This window comes from Delphinapterus leucas, chromosome 16 (assembly GCF_059928025.1).
Source record: "Delphinapterus leucas isolate spDelLeu-1000000601 "Yukka" chromosome 16, BTC_Dleu_Yukka2, whole genome shotgun sequence".
NCBI lineage: Eukaryota > Metazoa > Chordata > Mammalia > Artiodactyla > Monodontidae > Delphinapterus > Delphinapterus leucas.
In genome coordinates this window covers 64,499,973-64,504,897 of record NC_143144.1, presented here as the reverse complement: position 1 = coordinate 64,504,897, position 4,925 = coordinate 64,499,973, and the positions used below count along the sequence as shown (strand labels likewise).

General features: G+C 35.7%; 1 non-coding gene across 1 annotated transcript; it reads right to left on the bottom strand.

Moving 5' to 3' along the window:
- Positions 1-2,924: 2,924 nt before the first annotated feature.
- On the bottom strand, positions 2,925-3,054 carry LOC115801540 (small nucleolar RNA SNORA20). The gene has a single exon (XR_004021840.1). It is a non-coding gene; the product is annotated as a small nucleolar RNA SNORA20 (small nucleolar RNA).
- Between the last annotated feature and the right edge of the window lie 1,871 nt (positions 3,055-4,925).

Here is a 4,925-nt window from a genome sequence, read left to right as displayed (position 1 = left end):
TTGGAAGCCTAAAAATGAGCCATTAATGGTTCTCTTTCTATTAAATGTTAACCAATAACCAAGAGGTGGGGTATGCTTGAATATTTCCTTCAAGATTATTTACTGCTAAGTTTGGAGAGGTTGTAAATTTCATAAGCATTAGTAATAAAATATCCCAAGAATGTAGACTATATAAAATGCTTAATTTACTGTAAAATGTAATACCTCCCAATATTAAAAAACTCAACCTATCGTAACTTTGGCCAGTTGTTTCTTTTATTAGAACATTCAATCTAAAAATGCTGTGTATGTTAAGACTATCCAAAACTCAAATTGTTAGAATTAATTTTCTGTTAAAATGCATATCTAAGATTTTGTTCTATCTATAGACAATTATTTTATACTAACAGTCTGCTAGAACACAGGATGCCTGTAATGGGTTTGTTATTAGCTTGTAAATAGAGCACAGTATGTCACTTTGTGGTCAGGGAAGATAAATACAAATTATGGATGGCAAATATAAAATGAAAACATAGCTCTCTAGCCATAACAAATTTCCCTTTGGCCCGCCTCCTGTAAGTTAAAATCGACCTAGTGTTTAGGATGAAACTGGAAATATTCCCTTCACCAGTGAAATCTGAAATCTCATTCATTTTAGAGAGAATCAGAGTACCCTGAACAAGAGAGTTCCATTCTGAATAGACTGCATAACAAGAAGAGAGAATGGTCCTAAGGGAGACTGCCCATATGCAAAGTCTAGAGAAAGTCAGTAACTGAAACAATTGCATTAATTCTTCCCCCTGCTTATCCGGCAACTAGTTCTAAGGATTTTATATCAAGTTGATCTTATTGTTCCCATAATATGACTGTCCTGGGTTTGCTGGCAGCTCATCTTCATTTTATTTCCTTTGAATGTTTAATTGTTCATGAAAGACTCCCCGCCTCTTCCCACTGGTACTCTCCTATTCTATAGAACCTGATAATAGAGATGTCTTTACAGCATCCAGTGTGGGACTTCATAAATTCCTTCCACTCTCAAGACAGTGCCTAGATTAAGATGATTAGGGTGTTTTGCCAGCATATGCGCAGTTTCTGATTCTTGCTCTACAGAAGGTCGTTTACTGAAAATGATTCCACATGTCTTTTGTTTGCCTTAATCCTAATTCTTCCCAGACTTTTTTTTTTTTTAATATCAGATCTCAAGCAGGATTCAGATTGTGTGATTAATCAGTGAACAACATTTTGTTGGCTGGACGTATGAAAAATCCAGGGATGATCACTTGAATTGGTGTGGCTTTCACATCTAATTTTTGTTACAATCTTGACTATAATACTTTCAGATTTATTTTAGATTTGTTCTCTGTAAGACCAAAATTGATTTTCACATGCTCTGTTATTTATAATCACCTACTTCTGCCTCCACATGCCTCTCTTTTTCCTCCCCGTCCCTCTCCTCTTGCTTTCCCCTCCCATTTCCCAACCTCTCTCTCTTCTTTGTAATGACTGTACTTGGCAAGAGTTAGGTATGGCACATGTCGAAAACATTAGCATGCAATTGTCATGGAGAATGAAGGTTAAACCTCATAGCTGCTGAAATAATGTATTGCTATTAATTATTAAGATTTTTTAAAACGTGTAGGAAAAATTAGTAAAAATCCATGATAATAAGTAGACAGCCATTCGCTTAACTGTCAGTACATTTGTTCGATGCAGAGGGATGTTGTTTATGGCTCCTTTCCTAAAGCGTATCCCCCGTAATCTTGTCAGTGTCCTTCAAGAGTGCCAACAGAGATGGAGAAAGCTTTCCTTGGCTACTTTCTCATGCTGGGCATTATAGGGGATAATGCAGAGCTCTAAATCTGTCCCTGTTTCCTGAGGCCCGATCCTAGTATTGTTGAAATAGCTGACCAGATTAGATGGAAATGTTGCTTATAGCAACAGCACATGTTAGTGACAGGTAAAGCCTCGTTACACGGCAATTCCAGCATTGTATCCTTTGTACGCCAACATGTGCTGTGTGTTGAGATAGGGAGTAATTAAAAATGAAAAGGCTATGTATGATGAATGTTCTTTTTTTTCCAGAAACTAAGCTCTATTTCAAGAAACAACTGTGCAACTGTAGTAGTAGCTTTTTGGGTGTATGTGTATGCATGTGTGTATATGAAGGAGGGGAAAGAGAAACAGAGAGAGATGGATCAAAACATAGAGAAACAGAGAGAGAGAACCTAGAAATATAATGTAACCACAGCCAAAAAAAAAATAACGCATAATATTTATTTAGTGCCCTAAATATGTCAGGTAAGGCAGGACTGAGACTAGGGTGAGGCAAGTGTGTAACTCACTTCAGAAGTGAAATTTAAGGAGATACCAAAAAACTCAGCCACCAAGATAGATAATATTTTAAAGCAGTATTTTAAAAATCAAAATTAATAGAAAAATCCCATTTTGAAAAAGTATCAAAATATTAAATAAAGACAAGGTCAATTATAGGATGCTAAACTCTCCACCTACGTTGTCTGGTTTAATATCCAAACAACCATATAAAATTGTGTTTTTTGTTGTTGTTTTATAAGCCTTTATTCAGCAAACAAAAACATTTAAAAAAATTTCCCAGTGAAACTGACTACAGGAAAAAGTTGAACCAATCTACTTACTTCTAATTTTCCAGGTATTACTATATTATTTTTGCTAATAAGTTACACCCATTTCTTTTTCTTTATTGAAGTATAGTTGATTTACAATGGTGTGCAAATCTCTGCTGTACAGCAAAGTGACTCAGTTTTACACATAGATACATACATAAGATGATTGATGCAGAGTTATGAGACTTAGTGCTATTTAAAAAACAGTGAAATTCTTAAATCAATGCGTTAATAAGTCCATGTAGAAATTCACTCTAAGTACCTTATTAAAGCCTACTTACATAGGACATTTAGACATGGAAGCAGTGTCTAGACCATGGAGAAGAGATGATCTGGTTACTTCACCTCAATTTACAATGGCCCAACACTATCTTATCCCATGCATATAACTGCTTATATCATTGAAAGCCTATAGCAGCAAATAAATGGGAAGTATATTCTTTTTAAAATAGTATTTTCTATTATGGTTTATCCCAGGAGATTGGATATACTTCCCTGTGCTATACAGTAGGACCTTGTTTTTTATGCATTCTAAATGTAATAGTTTGCATCTACCAACCCCAAACTCCCAGTCCATCCCTCTCCCTCCACCCCTCCCCCTTGGCCACCACAAGTCTGAACTCTATGTCTGTGAGTCTGTTCCTGTTTTGTAGATAGGTTCATTTGTGCCATATTTTAGATTCCACATATAAGTGATATCATACGGCATTTGTCTTTCTCTTTCTGACTTACTTCACTTAGTATGATAATCTCTAGTTGCATCCGTGTTGCTGCAAATGGCATTATTTTGCCCTTTTTATGGCTGAATAGTATTCCATTGTATATATGTACCACATCTTCTTTATCCATTCATCTGTTGATGGACATTTAGGTTGTTTCCATGTTTTGCCTATTGTGAATAGTGCTGCTATGAACACTGGTGTGCATGTATCTTTTTGAATTATAGTTTTGTCTGGGTATATGCCCAGGAGTGGGATTGCTGGATCATATGGTAATTCTATTTTTAGTTTTCTGAGGAACTTCCGTACTGTTCTCCATAGTGGCTGTATCAATTCACATTCCCACCAACAGTGTAGGAGGGTTCCCTTTTCTCCACACCCTCTCCAGCATCTGTTATTTGTAGACTTTTTAATGATGTCCATTCTGACTGGTGTGAGGTGGTACCTCATTGTAGTTTCAATTTGCATTTCTCTAATAATTAGTGATGTTGAGCGTCTTTTCATATGCCTACTGGCCATCTGTATGCCTTCTTTGGAGAAATGTCTATTAAGGTCTTCTGCCCATTTTTCAATTGGGTTGTTTGTTTTTTTGTTGTTGAGTTGTATGAGCTGTTTGTATATTTTGGACATTAAGCCCTTGTCATTCGCATGGTTTAAAAATATTTTCTTCCCTTCCATAGGTTGTCTTTTCATTTTTTTAGGTTTCCTTTGTTGTGCAAAAGCTTGTAAGTTTAATTAGGACCAATTTGTTTACTTTTGTTTTTATTTCTATTGCCGTGGGAGTCTGACCTAAGAAAACGTTGGTATGATTTATGTCAGAGGATGTTTTGCCTATGATCTCTTCTAGGAGCTTTATGGTGTCATGTCTTATGTTTAAGTCTTTAAGCCATTTTGAGTTTATTTTTGTGCATAGTGGGAGGGTGTGTTCTAACTTCACTGATTTACATTCAGCTGTCCAACTTTTCCAGCACCACTTGCTGAAGAGACTTTTTCCCATTTTATATTCTTGCCTCCTTTGTTGAAGATGAATTGACTGTAGGTGTGCAGATTTATTTCTGGGCTCTCTTTTCTGTTCCATTGATTCGTATGTCTGTATTTGTACCAATACCACACTGTTTTGATTACTCTAGCTTTGTAGTATTGTCTGAAATCTGGGAGGGTTATGCCTCCTGCTTTGTTTTTGTCGCTCAGGTTTGCTTTTGCAATTCTGGGTCTTTTATGGTTCTATATAAATTTATTCTAGTTCTGTGAAAAATGTCATGGGTAATTTGATAGGGATCACATTAATCTGTAGATTGCTTTGGGTAGCATTGCCATTTTAACAATATTAATTCTTCCAATCCAAGAGCATGAGATATTTTTCCATTTCTTTGAATCCTCTTTAATTTCCTTTATTAATGTTTGATAGTTCTCAGCATATGATTCATTCACCTCCTTGGCCAGGTTTATTCCTGGGTATTTTATCTATTTTTTGGTGCAATTTTAAAAGGTGTTATTTTTTTACATTCCCTTTCTGATATTTCATTGTTAGTGTAAAGAAATGCAACTGATTTCTGAATGTTAATCTCGTATCCTGCTACTTTGT